General features: G+C 35.6%; 1 protein-coding gene across 2 annotated transcripts in view; it reads right to left on the bottom strand.

Moving 5' to 3' along the window:
* LOC123874418 (protein unc-13 homolog B) overlaps positions 1–18762 on the bottom strand; it is a 419803-nt gene that overhangs the window by 324436 nt on the left and 76605 nt on the right. The gene's annotated exons all lie outside the window — the stretch shown is intronic.

Below are 18762 nucleotides of genomic sequence, written 5' to 3'. Positions count from 1 at the left end.
TACTTCGGCATTTATTTCTCAAAATTTTGTTGTATGATTACATGCTATATTTTACGTTGCTATGACATTGTTTTTTTTCTTACATACAACATTGTATACAATAAAACTATGTTAAAATTTAGTTTGATGGTGACGTAAACCTATGATAGTCAATGAAATAACTAATCGGCTCATCATACCACTAGGTTACCATATAATTAACAAAAAAATCACTACTACAATATATTATTTCAGAGCCTACCTTTCCAATAAATAGATTGGTAGAACCTGCCAGGTGGTGGAGTCCAATTTTTTACGGCCTATCGTCCAAAAATAACAAATATTTTTTATGATTTTAAAGCTCATGGCCAGAAAAAGGCCAGAAATGATACTGTAGTCTTCAGCAGATGCACCTACCTACTGGCAGATCATTGTACAAGCACGTGACTTGTGGATCTTTAAATTCGTTTTAAAAATACCATAGAGCGGAACAGGAACTCAAAAGTATTCACGAAAGATCTATCAACTAAACAGGGCCTGCTGATACGACAAAAAACTGACAACACCTCATTTCAGCTAAACTTGAGCTCTTGAAATAAGTGGAGAAGTTCTATGGACAGTTATACACCACAACACAAAGACTTGTTGAAGATTTGGCTAAAGATCCCAGAGCTAAATTGACGGGACACTATACCCAAGATATCCCAGATGCCAGTTTATACGAGATAAGTACGGCTCTCAAACAACTCAAGGATAAAAATTCGCTCGGTGATATCAGAATCACAGTAGAATTCCTGAAAGCGGGTGGCTTAAGGTCTTTCAGCGATTTTCCATCGCCATGATAATGCCGTAATAAATAATAAGTAATGGTTTATTTGTTGCAATGTGGGCACAAAAGGTTAGTGAATCTTATATTCAAATTAATCTAGTTCATTGCGTAACGAAATTACAAAGTTACAAACATTACTCAAGAAGAGTCATCTTCAGTTATCGCTGCTAAGCCATGTCTATAAGCTGTTGTTATCGTACGTCATTATGAATCGTCACAATAATAAGTTCGGTGACTTTCAGCATCCCTAACAAGCTTGATTCTGAAAAAGCTTAAGCACTATAGGTCACATTCATAAGCTGCGACATGTTATGCATAATATAACTGAAGGCTATTAAAATAATCTGCCTCTTTGCTAAGCGTTTGTAAATTATGAGAAAGTTTTTGATTTGGTGGAAACTGGGGCTATATTAAGGTCGCTATTGAGATGCTGAAACAACTGCCTGTTCATACAAATGCTGAATTAGAGTCAGTCAACATATAGGACCAGACTAGGCCAGTCCAATTGCAGTGACAGAGTGCACATTGAGACGTAATTCTCTGAAACTCTTTACCGCTGCTTTGGAAGACGTCCTTATCTTTAAGCTTGGATTGGAATGAACTTGACATTAACATCAAAAGAAATTCACCTTCGATTTGTCGATGACATAGTCACTATCGCAGAAACTTTGGGAAACCTCATTAAGTTTCCCAGAGTTTCTACATTTACAGCTCAATGACCTTTGCAAAGTTTCACAACAGATGGGCCTGAAAATGAACATGAGTAAGACGACAATTATGTCTAATTCTTATGTCTCGGCCCACCCAGTAATCGTTGAGGGCTCTGCACTCGAAATTATAGAAAAGTGTGTAAGCCTGGAACAGGTACCTGGACCAGGTAGGTAAGTGCAATTTCAAGAAATAGGTCAGCCAACGAATCCGACTCGGTGGCAGCGTACGGAAACTAAATTAGTCTTCGAACAGTGCGTGTTACCAGTGATGACATATTATGGATCCGAGATAATATGGTCACATATTATAATGGAATTTATAAGAAAGTTCAGAGTCACTAAGCGGGAACACAATTAGGGAGCTATATTTGAAGTTTCTCTACGTGATCGAATCTGGAATGTGGATATCGGTAGGAAAATCAGAGTAACCAGCATAAAAGGGTTGCGAAGCTGAAGTGTGAATGGCCGGGGCACATAATTCGAAGGACCCATAGACGTTGAGGTCCCAAGGTGCTGGAACCTCGCACTGTAAGGCGCAGCGTTGACAGACTCCCACTAGGTGCACAGACGACATCAAACGAGTCACAAGGAGCCACTGGATTCAGGTGGTGTAAGACCGTGGCATATAGAAGTCCCTAAAAGAGATCTATGTCCAGTAGTGGACATCCATTGGTTGGAAATGATGAATCGGACTACACATACTACATTTTTTTTAAATTTTAAACGACGTACACTGTTGTATTTAACACATACGATGACACTCAACAAGTTTTTTCCAGCGTAATTTGTTGTAAGTATCTTATACAACATTTTACAAAGATGAAACACGCCGTAAAATGTTGTATGAACAAAATCTCAGAAATGTGAAGTATTTCTATAAATTATCTTTCAGAATATGTGAAAGTACTGTAAACTATAACTAAATACCGAATTTCACAAAAATATATTGAAAAATGGAGCTTTAATTTCAATTTATATCTTTAAAACGCTCTACTGAAAAGTTGTAGTTTTGGGGATACAACAACTTACGTGGGAGGTGTCGATATTTACCACGCTGCCTGGTCCAAACTCCAATGCGGATTGGCAGACTTCATACACCTCTGAGAACATTATGGCACAGTTTTACGATTAAAACTGTGATTAGGTACATGGCAAGTTCTCAAGCATGCAGGTTTCTTCACGATGTTTTCCTTCACCGTTAATCTTCTTAATAAATTGTCTAAATTTGTACTTATAGACGGCTTATTTTAATGTTGGTTGTATTTCAACATCTCTTATATTGCAAGTTGCATTTTTCTTATCTTCCTAAAATACCAATTATTTCAAATGATTTCTGTATAATATAATAGCAGTGCCAACTAGGTAAAATTTCAATTATCTATTTATAGCCTGAAGAGTTTAAAAATTCCAGTATTTTATAAACGTGTGATATTTAGTACTATGTAACACGCTATTGTAATAAAAACTGCCATGTCAAGGCGAAACCTAACTTTAGACTTATTACATAAACATACTTGTAAAAAAATAGTTTGTAGAGCGATAAAGTAAAGAGCCTTTAACAGGGCTCTCTCCGTCACTCGTTTCATACAATCGTAGTTCCTATTTCATTTGAATATTAAGCAACCAAAGTCCATGAAATTTTGCAGACATATTCTAGAAACTAATATCTGTGTCTGTGGTGTTTTAGATTTTTCTAAAAATATGTAGTTTTAAAATTACAGGGGCTCAAAGATTTGTATTTTTCTTTAAAAAAAGGCCCAACTTTGTGCTCGTTTTTCTAGACAACGAAGCAATTTAATGAAATTTGGAAAAACCACAGACCTAGAAAATTTAATGAATATTATGTAGTAAAAAAATTATCGTTATATATTTTATATTGTTATAATTATGTGGGAACTACGAAAACCAGAAATTACACCCAGAAATCTTGAAAATTTCGTGCTGTCTCGATTTGTGCAAGCGGAGTGGTGAAGTGCGGGGGACGACACGTGAAACTGACAGAAACTGACAGTCTAAACACACGGTACAAAATCTTTTTTTTTAATTCAATACCTTTTTTAGATTATAAAAATAAGGTTTTTCTCAATTAAAAAAAAAAAGAGTTTTTTTTAGATGAAAAAATATTTTTGATTGGGTAAATATAGGGGCGAGAAAATGTTAGCTAAATTACTTGAAATAATTCAGACGCTCCTTTCATTAGCTGCCGGTCTCTAAATCAGCACTCTAGATAGAGATCAATAGTAATTAATTATATTATTGCAGACCACTTAATCGATTTTACATCAAATGATCACAGCTGAGTTAACCATGAATGAACGAACAACGGTGATCAATTGATCATCCAGTTGAATTAAATGAATTATCTCACTACTACAATATGGCGCCGCCTACGACTTCGTACGCGTAGATATATACGATTTTTAAATATCCCGTGGGAGCTCTTTGACTTGATTTTAATAATATTTTTAAAACACTAATGGTCCAAACGCATATTTACGCTGCACTACGCAACGCGGTTCGCCTTGCTGCATACGAACATGATAAAGTATATTTGCATCGCTGCGTCGCTCAAGTGCGTTTTGCTCCATACAAAATTTTATAAACGTTATTTATCGCCGCGTCGCACAGCGCAGCTCAAGTGCGTTGGGACCTTAAGATTCATTAAAACTCCACAGTCAACCACCCAAAGAAATCAAAAAAATTGATGGTTTTATAGCCCATTTAGCAAAGGGAATTATTAATTCTCTAAATAACTGGAAATCAAATCTAAGACTTTTGTTGTTCACGACGCAATAATTGATAAGTAATATTAAGTATAGAGAACGTGATATGAATACAATGTCTCTTGAAACTCTTTTATCGATTAGTAGTTTTTCCGACCTTGATATCGTCAAGGTCTCATCTCGGGAAAAATTCCGAACTAAGTTGTGAACTAAATACAAACGTGTTTTAAGAGGGCTCTCTCCGTCACTCGTTTCATACAATCGTAGTTCCAATTTCATTTGAATATTAAGCAACCAAAGTCCATGAAATTTTGCAGACATATTCTAGAAACTAATATCTATGTCTGTGGTTTTCCAGATTTCTGTTAAAATATTCGGTTTCAAAGTTACGCGGTCTTTAAAAATTTCATACAAATCTTTGAGTCCTTGTAATTTTAAAACTACATATTTTTAGGAAAATCTAAAACACCACAGACACAGATATTAGTTTCTAGAATATGTCTGCAAAATTTCATGGACTTTGGTTGCTTAATATTCAAATGAAATTGGAACTACGATTGTATGAAACGTATGACGGAGAGAGCCCTGTTAAATAGTAACGCGAACCTCTAAAGTTTTATAATTTAAATGAAACTTGAACTTATAATTTATTACTTACATTAAACGATGGGTCAGCCCCTATATTTAGTGGTTCTTATTCATGAATTCCAATTGAGTGGCATAATCCAATTCTCGTCATAAGCCAAATATCTAATATAACCGCAGCCTTATGGCGACAACAATCTAATTTCGTCATGTCCATCCGTCCGTCAGTCCCTTGTCACAGAACAGAAATGCATATTACTTAGTAGGTAGAGCCGTGGTAGGGCTACAGAAAATAAAACGTAGAGATTTCAATTTTAATTCTCGTAGAACAAGACGGCACAAACTCACTTGTTTTACTATACTATAACCATACTACCACTATTAGCACGGTCTCTTTCTAACGATGTCAATGTAAATATACATAATTCTATTGATTGTTTACGTAAACACAATGGTCTATAATACGATTTCGCGCGACAAAAACCCCGTACATTCACAAACGGAAAGAGACAAACATATTCGTATACACATTTCACTTCAATTATCTGAACACATTTAACTTAACTTCAAACAAAAACATAATACGGGTGAATTTCACTCCCTTACAACTTAAAAGGTACTTACATAGGCCTCGATTCCGTAAGCGGTAGAAGCGGACCGACTAGGTAGCAGCACTGGCTTTAGAAAAGTATAATTAGAACGGGGGGCAACGCGACAGCTCGGAAGATGCCCCCGTTTCGTCGTAAAACAACCATCCAGCCATCCAATTATGCATGACTCCTATAGTAACATAGGACGACTCTATTTCATATTGTCTAGAACTATTTTTCAATGGAGCGGGGATCCAGTTATAGTGGACATGTGAGACGAGTATGGATGCTCGCCGAGTATTTTTACTTTAATAGTGCGTGAAATCGTCTAACTAATTTATTTTTTACAACGAAATACGTTATCTTTTGATAAATTATGTATTTTTATAACTCTCGTTACGGCAGATAGTTGTCATAACATAAAATCTAAAATTAACTCCACTTCGTACTTTTTTGTACTACGGTAAATTAAAGCGCAGCAGCTGGACCTACTTTTTATTCTGCCAGTCAATAATATCGCTATATTTATCACAATAGGCTGTAGCTTTACTAGACGATACCTGTGGCTTCATCTGTGAGGATTTAAGTTTTTTTAAATCCTGTGGGAGCTCTTTATTTTTCCGGGACAAAAGATAGTCTATGCCCACCCCTGGAATACAAGCTATTTCTGTCCCAAATTTGGTCAATTTCGGTTAAGCGGACGGACCGTGAAAAGCTATCGGACAGACGGACACACTTTCGCATTTATTACTAGCACTTTAAATAAGTAGTTTGGATTCAATAAGTATAATATTCAACTTAAAAACAAAATCATATATCTATTGTAAGTATAGGTATAGAATCAACAAAGCGGGTCAAATCCATTATAAAGCCCATGAACAGGGTCGGGAGTTGGAGTATCTTTTGTATGATGTTGAATAGAGAGCTGAAATCTACTCATCAACCCGTTAACGATCTTAATGAGAGGTGTGTCGCTACTCTTAACCTTAGTAAGGTTTGTGCATTTTTAATACATATCTAAAAAAATATGCCTAAAATTTCAAAAATAATTTTGTGGTTTGCACTCATGTAGCAACCGAATTCTTTTGGTTCACTCAGCGTTAATCCTATCCTACTTAAAATTATATTGTAGGCATAACATTGAAAAGGGCTTTGGCCATAGTCCACCATGCTGGGCAGTCCGGATTGGCAGATGGAGCGAAAGAAGGTTGAAAACATTATTGAGAACTCTCAAGCATACAGGTTTCCTCACAATGTTTTCCTCACCGTCAAAACAAGTGATATTTTGATTGCTTATAACACAAACTACTCCGAAAAGATTCGGAGATGCGTGACCGGAATCGATCTACTGTCCCCTTGAATAAAAGGTTGATATCTTTACCACTAAACACACCATTATCCGCGCTAACCAACAAAACATTATACTTCATAAAATCAGAATCCTATATTTTTAAATGCATTGAAAGGGCGTCTTGCGTAATCCACGTTCCGAAGTAGGTATACCTACCTACAGCTATTATTGTGCCAGCACAACAGCGACAACTTTGCAAATGCAGCTTTGAACGGGCAAAAAAGAAACAGCAATCCATATTCTCTCCGCGAGATGACTGTTTGCGTCACTGATGAAAGTGTGATGACGTCGGAGTGTACACTTAAGCCCTTTTATTTCTGTTTCTTTCGCTGTATCAAAGGGGGTCATTATTTACACCTATCATCCAAACGTATTTTCGCCTGCATTAAGGTAAAAGTTCGTATGCAATATTCGTATACCTAGTGAATACCTGTAGGTACTTACTAGGTATACGAATTTTAACGTTATCTGTTTTACTAAAATCGTCGCGTGTTGCTTCTTTACTGTCATTGATTGTTAACATTCGGCTACAATTTTGCTTATAGCGAAGATATTGGTTTTGGAGCTCTAACTATTCTGGCATTGTAACTAAAAAAATATTATGAAAACAAAAAATAATGAAAAATGTCAACGATCCCTTCCACGATACACATCAAAGAGTGACCCAGAATGTATGCCAAAGGACGCGTTATTTTAATTAACTTAATGCTTAATGAATGTTTTGCTAAAAATACCACAAATACCTAAGTGCGTTGCTAATTGGTGATAAAACAAAAAATTATGATTATTCTATCGCATTCCTCATTTCATTATTTTTTATTTTTTTCATCTTTATATTACTATCGTAATTTCTTTATTTTGGGACGATAAATCGCTTTGCGGCACGTTATTGCTGGTAAGGTGGTAACTAGCCACCGGCTTCGCCTCCCACCAAACAAATGCTTAATCTGATTCTATAAAAGCCCCTGCCAGGTAACGAACCCAGTATCTCCCACTTGTTAGACCATAGCGCTCACCACAGCGCCACGGATAAGTATGAAAATGCAAGTATGAAAAATTTTGTTCTCCTCCTTACACACGACTCTGCATTAGCATTCGTTGGCCTCTAATTTAGATTCTAAACTCTAGGGCAGGTTTAATTTTAATAGACCTGAAATAAACTTTATCTAAGGACTATAATGTATTAAATTTATTATACTTGAGACATTAAGATTTTATAGCTTCAAGGTCAAAGGCCAGACTTTAAACTTAAAAGGTCGTGAGTTCAATCTTGATCCCCGCCGCTATTAACATACACACTCCTTGCAGTAAGCCTTAGGCTTAGTTCTCTAGCAATAACAATAACAAATAACAATAGTATTATTATTAGTTAACTATATAAACTGTAAGTCTAAGATAATATCAATGAAAACTAATGTTATAAGTTGGTGCCATGTTTACACCAACAATCAAAGTTTGTTCTTAGGACGTAGGCTTACTAGTTTCTAGTTTTGGACAAAACATAAAAAACCAGTCATGTGCGAGTCGAATTGGAACACGCGTACCATCGTTCATCTATATGCGATTTAATAAATTAATTTTTTCGTGAACACGTTTTCATTTTTTTGACATGTATCCACAAATTCACGGTTTTCGGATTTTTTCTTTTCTTGTTTTATAAGACCTATCCACCTGGCAAACATATGTAGTTGTAGGCCAACGGGAAGTACCCTATAGGTTTTTTTGACGGACACGACGGACAGACGGATGGTCATATGGTATTCCGTCTCGTCATTTTGTCTCTCTCTCTTGTTGTTTTTTCACAAATATTTTACAAGTTTTGTGTACCACCAGCTGTCCCGACATATTTTAGGCCCAAACAAAAACTGGCAACAATGCACACTTGCACACTCACATAAAATCCATGTTTTCGAGCGCGGTGTTAGACAATATATTTTGTATTTTAAAAGCTTATCACTTCTTTACAATCTCATCTAGCCATAGACAAAAACATTAACAAAAAACACATTCGTACCTATTACGATTCCAAAACCAAGTGGAAGTGGCCCCCGAAATACAGTATTAACTTTCAATAAACGTTACTGTTTTATTGAAATTCCAAGCAGCACTACATTAATTTGACAGCTAGTTCTTTCATAGTCACCTGAACAAATTTCCTTATTAACTTCCTTTAGCGGATGTTGGCCCGATTAACATGCCTATAGGTATAACGGATGTGAATCCACTCTACTTACGATATTAAAAGTTACAATGCATCTGCATCAAGCCTTAAATACAAATAACTAATGACGATAGTGCTGCGTCCACTGCTGAACATAGGACTCTTTTTTAGAGCTCCGTACCTCAAAAGGAAAAATGGAACCCTTATAGGATCACTTTGTCGTCTGTCTGTCCGTCCGTCGTATCTGTCAAGAAAACCTATAGTGGAGTAAATAAAGCCGTAAAATAGCCAACCTTAGGAAGTCCTCAGAAACAGCTCCGATTTTGATGATTTTTTTTTTAAATTCTTGTTTTTTATACATTATTTAAAATCAGAAACGTTTTGAAGCGGGGAAATAATTTTTAGTATTTTTTATCCATATGTGCGATATTTATCTACGAAGTCCAGAAAAACGCTACTTTCTCTTTGAGAAGTTGTGGAGGAGGTCAAATGCTACAAATGACCTCAGAACACTTATGGGCAAAAACCTCCCGTTTTTGAGTTATTGATCGTTTTCAGAAAAATACATATTTGTTTCTTTTAAAATTCATTAGAAAAAAAAGTGAGGCATATTTCCGACTTTTTATTTAATTTCTAAGTACTAGACATCTCAATTATTAATTTGACTGTACCTTACTCGATGCTTAAACAACATGAGATAGACGTCATTTGTCCCGCCTTAACGCATCTATCTCGCTCTATCATATAGCGCTGTCCCTCTCTCGTCACCAACACCGCCTAGCAGTGCGAAGCGTGGCCCAAAGTGGCCGCGTTATTTTATTCATTGGCGTTTTGTTTCCCGCCGAGAACGGTTGTGCTTGCTAAAATGCAGCACTCTGGAGAAAAAATTACCTGCATTGGATAAAGTATTATAATACTCATGCAAGAGTATAATTACTTAACAATTAGAGGTTGTAAACCAGATCACGTGAGTTTTTCAATTTATTTAATTCTTATAAATGTTTGAGTATAGAAATACTTTTATTTCTTAAGCAAAATTTTACTGCATAGCTAAATTCATTGGCTATTTATGAAAATGTCATCTTAGAGGTAGTTTGTTAATTTAAATACATGATTCAGCAGATAGTTTGACATCGAATGAGTCAAATATCGATTTTATTAAGCTACCGTCAATGAATCCTATATAATTTCCAACAATTCATTGTGAACGGAAAACTACTTCATAAGGTAGGTAGTTTTTGAAACATTTGCAATTTTTGTTACATTCAGCGCCATAAAAACCACAGTTGGTTTTACCTGGCACTGAGTTAATTAATTATAGCTATACAATAAAAATAAAACTATAGAAACCAGCACAATACCAAATTGGTAATGTAGGTACATAGTACTTAATCTTGTGGGTAGGTAAGAACAATGTGCAGCGCGACGCGCAACGTCGTGTACATTCACGTCATTCGTATTTTTAAATGCTATCATTTCTATGGAAAGAAATGTTGAAATATTTATTGGTTAAAAAACTAATGCTATTTATGATTTAATATAAAAGGTATCCGGTAGTACCGGTGCTTCCGTTTTCATTTACTTTTAGATTCTTGCAGATTAAAAGTACATAATTGATTACATTGAAAGGAAAAGGTTCAGGTACCAGTTTTCAGATTAATCGAGCCTATTGAAAGTGAACAAATTTTATAGCTTATTAAATGATGTAAAACTTTCGTGCCTACCCACCTACCACGATAAATATATTATCTCTCACGATATGTTGATAATTTGACCGGCTTTCATGAACTGAACCCGTGGTAGATACCTTTTACGATTCAAAAGAACTGGCATAAGTCTAATTGAATAAAAACATTTTGAATTTGAATTCTATTCATGGTTATATTCAGAACAACGGTATTAGAGTTACCTAAGAGAAGCGAAAGTGTAAGGCTCAAAGAAATGTTAAAAGGCCTTTTATAAATCTACCTTCGCCACGCAGGCGTATTTTTGGAAAACAGAGTGGCTTTTCGTGGGAGTATACATGGCAGTGTTTTTGGCCATTTAAGAATCTAGCTCCGCCTCGCAGGCGCAGCTTAAAAATTATTGGAATACAGAATGGCTCTTCGTGGGAGTATGCATGGCAGTGTTTTTGGTCATTTAAGAATCTAACTCCGCCTCTCAGGCGCAGCTTAAAAATTAAATGCCTCCTCGCGGGAGTGCATGGGTCATTTGAAAAACCTAGATCCACCTCGCAGGTGCAGCTTAGAAATTAAATGCCTCCTCGCGGGAGTGCACAGGCCATTTAAAAACCTAGATCCACCTCGCAGGTGCAGCTTAGAAATTAAATGCCTCCTCGTGGGAGTGCATGGGCCATTTAATAAGCTAACTACGCCTCGCAGGCGCAGTGTAAAAGCCAAGTAAGCAACTCCTCGCGGGAGTGTGCATGACATTGTTATGGTCTCAGTGGAATATCAATCAGTCGCTCTTGGGCGCCACCGATATTTATGCTAAGGGTTACGCTCCGTTATACCTGTTTTTGCTTCGAAACCTCCTTTGGTTCGTCTTGGTCAACTCAATTTTACAGGTACAGGCTTACGAGTATGACCTAATGTTTTTGGCCGATTAAAAATCTAGCTACGCCTCGTAGGCACAGTTGAACTACGGGGGCTGGTCAGCACACCTCGTGCATTTGTTTGTAATGGTTCATGCCTACTTGCCCTTGCAGGGTAGTCGTTGCTAGGAGCACAGCTGCTCTCGTTTCAGTCACGACGCAAATAATTTTATAGTCTTTTGCATGACCTTATTAACGAAGGTATGGGTTCTAAGCGATATCGAATGCAAATATATTGATATAAATTTCAGAGGCCACTTGCGTCACGTTACAAACAAATTGGGAAGAGTAAAAGCTCCGAAATTACACATAGAAATATAAATATATTCTTATATCTCATAAAGCGTACCGCATACCGCTTTTTACAAGCTCCCGATATTTTTAATGGGAGTCATCCGAACATCGCAGTCCTATTGCCATAAATTGACATCTACAGTGTGTACAGTGAGCAATGCAATCATCTTGAATTGGCTGTCGCTCTCTTGCTGCTGGCTAATTGCAGCAAGTATTAAGTTTATAACAATGTGTTATTCACATCTCTCAAGCTAAAAGAGCCATACTTCTGACCAAGTAAAGGTGCCTATAAATAACATGACAGGAAAGCCAACAAAGCAATTTATTATTTTTATTTGGAAAACTTAATTCTATCATTACACGCTAATTCAATGGATAAGTTAACCTAAATTCACTATCATGATAAACGCACCACCAGCTCACTACAGAGCACGGCTGTCTTCACGAAATGAGAAGGGTTAAATAGTTTGAATTATATAATAATATTTTTACTATTTACAACTAACCTAATGAATCTATACTTGTCATATATCGTTGTGGTTTATATGAGCTTGCCCAGTGATCAACAGATCAGGTAGATTTGTTCAGTGACTGACATGAGCGTGCGAACTTCGTGCGTGAGTGACACCCGCTGCAGTACGCGAGTGCGGGTGTATGTTTGCGCCAACAGTGGCGGCTTGCGTCCACGTGACCCACTATTTCGGCTGTCAAGACTGTTTTTTTTTTTTTTTTTTTTTTTTTTTTTTTTTTTTTTTTTTTTTTTTTTTTTTTTTTTGCACCTTCCCTCATATTATTGGTCTGCATGAAGCGAAGGATTTGAGATGATGGTATCAGAATCTCCTTTCTTCCATCTACATGCCTTTTGCAGCTTATTCTCTCACAAGCAACGTTGCATGGACATCGCGTTTTCGTGCTTGATGGGCAGACTTCTCTTGTCGAGCCTTGGACCAAACCGATGCATTCCAGGAGAAATTTCCAGTTATTGTAAGTTTTAATCAATCAATATATTTTTGATGTAAATGCGTGTATGCTAAGAGCAATGCATTTGATGGAAAAGTCAACAAGGATGTTAGAGTTTATTTAAAAGTATCACCTCATTTCCAAGGTCATGGTCAGCTTTTTCGTCTGGCATGGACTTATGACAGAAGAGGACGCAATCTGCTCCTCTCTGGGAACTGGCATCGTGGCTACCAGATTACTATATCATTATTTATTATTTATAATAGACTAAGCAGCTTTCGCTGATTCGTCTATATCAGAGGTGCTTCGAGTTTTCCGAATGTTTGTTTAATGTTTTCTTGAACTAGTTAACAGAGCTTGTCATAACTACATCCTTGGGCAATTTATTCCATATGTGACCGACTCTGTTGGTCAGAAAGTGTTTTAATGGATTTGACACTGATAATTGACAGGTAGCTTCATGTCATGTCCCCTAAAGCTAAGATTACTCCTTCTCAGAAACATGCTTTCAAAGTTGGGACATTTAATAGTTATTTAGTATTTTGTACGTTTCAATCCTGGATCATAGTTTAAATACATTTTCAGTTTTGCAACAAAACAACGGTTATGCCGACTATGTTTCTAGACTTGGCATTCCTCTGAATTAGCATTTGCTAACCGCATACTCGTATGGCGGAGAAAGACTTTAGAATGAAATGCTAGATTTATTCGCACCTAGCCGTGCCCGGTGTAGCAAATTTATGATCTTAAACAAGACAGCTTTCCTACATGGAAAATTTAATGTTAACTGTTAAAATCGTTTTCCAGTTCAAAGTCACATGACAAAAATTTTCATATGCTCTGCTCGTGGCAGAAGATTCATGGTTATACTTTTAAAATAAAACAACCCATTTATTTTTCAAAATTTTTGGTTCAGAAACTAATTCAGCGGACAAAAATTCATTTCAAATCTATCGAATTTCTATATTTCGAATAATAACTTTGATCCAGCCTGATGTATCAGAACTTAAGATCTGTTTAGGGGTTGTGATTTAATTTCATAGTTATTCGTAATTATAACATGGTTATTAATTCTGAGTGAATTAGATCTGTGTGCAAGGATGCTACAAGAAGCATTTACACAATACCTTACCTTGTATATGTTATAAGTGGGCTGTAATCCTAAAATCTACGACATCTTCTATGATGTTGCTGGATTTAATAGTCATGTGTAGGTTTGGATCGTAAAAGTTCCAGGAGCAAGGTATGTCCGACGCGGGAGCGATTTCAGTCCAATCCAAGATGTCAAATTAACAGGTTAAGACAGTTTTATTGTACAGTTTGTTCGGATACTATTGTGCAAGGAATGGATTTTCGTACCGAATCAGCTTACCGTGCCCCTAACTATGTCCTGATCCTCGATACGGGCTTTTTGGGTAACATTACCATAAAACTTCAATAATTTGAAACTGTGAGAATATTCTTTGTTTTCACCAGTGAAATATCCACTTTTATGATTGAGCTTGGTCGATTTCTTTTCATATCTTTTGTGAATTGTACGAGCATTGCTGACTGTGTTCAAGTCAGCGTAGTTAAACATTCTTGTCATAAAATGTCAAAGTCAAAGAATTATTCAAAGTAGTACCTTGTCTTTGTCACTTTTCGATTGTCAAATTTTGGGTGAGTGTTTACAAGCTATCGGAGTTGTTAAGAAACTCATTCCTAAGCTTTTTTATCATTTAAATAATCCTTTACATGGTGATAGGATTTCCAATAAGTTTCGTTTTATGAAACTTTAAGCTTGTTGAGAGACGTTTCCAAAAGGTTTTTGTTCATTTTTTGCTTCAAAGTTAAAATCTTTAAAACATGTAATATTGAGCGCGCCAAGATAGATCTTGGAATGTCTAAGCACTGTGCCAGAAGACAGTTTGTAATAACTACGTTTTATCACCATAGCTGGGCATTAACTCATTAATCCCTTCATCATTAATTAATGAAGTCGACATTTCGGCTAACAATAAGTCATTACAAGTCCTGGTCTGGTTCAAAGTGTCCTAGCTACAGCCGCCCAACGCAGGTTGTAGAGTGTTCCTTTATAGCTTCTTCATGCTTAGTTTAAAATAAACTTCTAATTCTAATAATAGGAAGGATGGCTGCTAGTCAAATCAGCGACTTTTTATCATGTATTATAGAAGCAACCGTTATTTTGCGGAAGCCCATGATATGCAAGGAACCAAAAGCTTAATTTGCTATAATTTATTTTTGACAGTGGCATCATCCCAATTCTTGTAGAATGATAAAACAAAGAGTATGAAGGAAATACCTAAACAATGATGAATTGTTTATTTATGAGTTTCAAATTAAAACTTTCTTCTGTTCTGGTGAGAACTGTACGAACTTTTCTAAATAGCAAAGCTATGAGCCAAGAAAAGGACATGGAACTAAAGAAACTAGACTGTTCTGGGAAGATTTTTCCTGGTCATAGTGAAAATAGTTATTTTAAACAAAGGAACCTTTCCATTTTAAATTCGCTCCAGGGCATGTTTTGTGCATGTACTAAGTTACTTATTTTTACCCAGGATTGTTCATTGTGATTAAATTGTTCTTAGTAGATATCTAAGATATCAGATGTCCGAGGATTTCATGCAGGACGGTAATAATTTCAGTATGTTTTCGAAACGATTGGGTCAATTGTCTAATGTTGTTGAAATAGCTGTATTTTGACCCAGTTATATTGTTTTTTGGTGGTATATATTATGTTATTGACTCATAGAGTGAGTCTAAAATATTTAATCACTCTTGCAATGGCAATTGTTTTCATGACTAATCACTATCCTAATATTGATGCTGTCTAATTAATAGGTAGACTTTACATGCAAAGAATGTATTTACAAGTGTTTGTGAGGTCAGCCTTACCTATTGACTGAGTATTACACATACAGGCACGCATTTAATTTTTAATTGCTAAATTTATTGCCTAGCTTATAATGGTTTGCCTGATGTAATACATACATGCGTATATCTTTTCTGTTATTTTGTATGTCGACTTGCAAACTCATTCTTAATTCGCAATCATGTGAATAGTTTGTTAATGAGGATTTACACCCCGTAATTTTTCTTTTCTCTTTTCTTAGCAAGAAAATAGCATTATTTGCTCAACATATCAGTTGTCTTATATATATGTCACATTGGCGTCAAAGATGTTAAATCTTTGTATGGCGCAGATCACCACCACCACCAGGCGATAACAAACACGTCTCATGTTGTTTAAGCATCGAGTAAGGTACAGTCAAATTAATAGACGCGTTTTACCTACCAATAAAACGCTTATTAATTTACTTACCTTACTCGATGCTTAACTTTGAATTCTGCCTGGTGATTTTCAACGCAATGAATAAAATAACGCGGCCACTTTGGGCCACGCTTCGCACTGCTAGGCGGTGTTGGTGACGAGAGAGGGACAGCGCTATATGATAGAGCGAGATAGATGCGTTAAGGCGGGACAAATGACGTCTATCTCATGTTGTTTAAGCATCGAGTAAGGTAAGTAAATTAATAAGCGTTTTATTGGTAGGTAAAACGCGTCTAATAATTGTGAATACTAAAATAAAAATAATCTTTGTAGGTTCCCCGGTTAGGGATCCAAGACTGTACCAGTTTCATAATTTCTATTGGGTTACTTTGCCAAAAATGCAATTTTTTTTTTAAGTTACAGAAATTTTTGGCTTGCAAATTATTTGCAAGGCTTTTACAGATTCTCAGCTATCTAATGATGTACAAAACATTAAAATAAGTTGAATATTAGCTAAAAAAACGATAAAACAATAGCACAGGGAAGAAATTTCTTAATGCTTAAATTTTAAACAAATCGTTTTTTCTTTGTTTAGAGGTAGTCTCTACTTAGAAAAAGGTAACAGTTTACTGTGAATATGTGATTTGGTCAAGTCTGATCATAAAATTGGCCACGAGATAGCTCAATTGATCGATAGGAACGATTTATTTAAGATTTAAGCGTTAAGAAATTTGTCCCTTGTGCTATTGTTTTATCATTTTTTTATCTAATTTTCAACTTATTTTAAAGTTTTGTACATCATTAGATAGCTGAAAATGTGTAAAAGCTTTGCAAATAATTTGCAGGCCAAAAATTTCTGTAACTTTAAAAAAAAAGTATTTTTGGCAAAGTAACCCAATAGAAATTATGAAACTGGTACAGTCTTGGATCCCTAACCGGGGAACCTACAAAGATTATTTTTATTTTAGTATTCACAATTATTAATTGATATGTCTAGTACTTAGAAATTAAATAAAAAGTCGGCAATATGCCTTACTTTTTTTTTAAAGAAACAAATACGTATTTTTCTGAAAACGATCAATAACTCAAAAACGGGCGGTTTTTGCCCATAAGTGTTCAAAGGTCATTTGTAGCATTTGACCTCCTCTACAACTTCTCAAAGAGAAGGTAGCGTTTTTCTCGACTTCGTGTATAAATATCGCACATATGGATAAAAAAATACTAAAAATTATTTCCCCGCTTCAAAACGTTTCTGATTTTAAATAATGTATAAAAAACAAGAATTTAAAAAAAAATCATCAAAATCGGAGCTGTTTCTGAGGACTTCCGACGAAAATGCTTCGTTTACTCCACTACTATAGGATACTTCCCGTTGACCTAGAATCATGAAATTTGGCAGGTAGGCAGATTTTATAGCACAAGTAAAATAATAAATCTGAAAACTAAGAATTTATGGTTACATCATTAATAAAAAAATTAAAATGTGTTTTAAATTTTAAAGTAAGATAACTATACCAAGTGGGGTATCATGTGAAAGGGCTTTACTTGTATAATCTAAAACAGATTTTTATTTATTTTTATGCACAACAGTTTTTAATTTATCGTGCAGAATGTCGGAAAAATTACCCGAGTACGGAACGTTCGGTGCGCGCGTCTGACTCGCACTTGGCCGGTTTTTTTTAATAAAGTAGTGAGCATACGAGTAGGCGAATGCTGTTATGCAGCTATGTTGAGCTATTTTTTGACTCTCGGATCATAACTTTCTCCTCGCCCTCTACCTATGACGTCTGAACTTTCTAATCAGACCCATAGCTAGCGACCATGATCACTATATTTTTGTATTTAATTTTTGGTTATAAAAACTAAGATTTAAGTTTATTGTCGTCAGTTCATCTACTAAACATACAAAGTTGCCATTGAAAGCTGCGGCAAATTGACCTTGTCAGTCAGGCCTCTCCTCTCCGGCCAGACGGCGCCACTGTTTCAAGTCAAAATAACATAAATACTTGCAATACGACCCTACATCCGATACTTACTGGAATAAATCAATGATCTGAATATTCAGAAAAATAATTTTATGACAAAAAATATATATTGCGTTCTTATAATAAGGCTAGGCGCATAATTGGTTCGATGGCTTGCGGTTTAGAAACAGGTTAACTTTTTTACTACGTCCCACCGTAAAGCAGAATTAGAAAAAATTAAGCACATATACCCACTTTGCGGGTAACAGCTAGGTAGGTATATTATATTTTTTATTAGTAAATACTTGTGATTTTATACCCCGAATAGGTAAAATTGAGTTTTAAAATAGTTTTAAACCCAGTTTCCTTTATCAGTTTATTTTTGACCAATAATTTTGTTATTTTCTGCACTTTTGTAACTTGCGTCTGTAACGGCGCCGTCTAGTCGGGCATAACAGACTTGTGGGCGGGAAAGTCGTCTTTTGACTCAGTTGTGAACACGTGAATGACTATCTTCAAGCAGACAAACTGACTAGAAAAACAAGTCGACCAAATCTGCACAAAAATCTAATAAGTACGTTTTTAGTAAACGTTTTAACTTTGTATAGCATCGAATAATTTTATAATTTTTTTCCTTTATTTTTTATTTATTTTTTGCTATTAATCTATAGATAACTTACCCACCTACTACAACTAGGCAAATTACATTGTTGAAATCCAGATTCAAATAGACTTTTACACGCTGTACTAAA

This window comes from Maniola jurtina, chromosome 18 (genome assembly GCF_905333055.1).
Source record: "Maniola jurtina chromosome 18, ilManJurt1.1, whole genome shotgun sequence".
Classification (NCBI taxonomy): Eukaryota; Metazoa; Arthropoda; class Insecta; order Lepidoptera; family Nymphalidae; genus Maniola; species Maniola jurtina.
The sequence above is the reverse complement of the archived record's forward strand: the minus strand, read 5'-3'. Positions and strand labels throughout refer to the sequence as shown.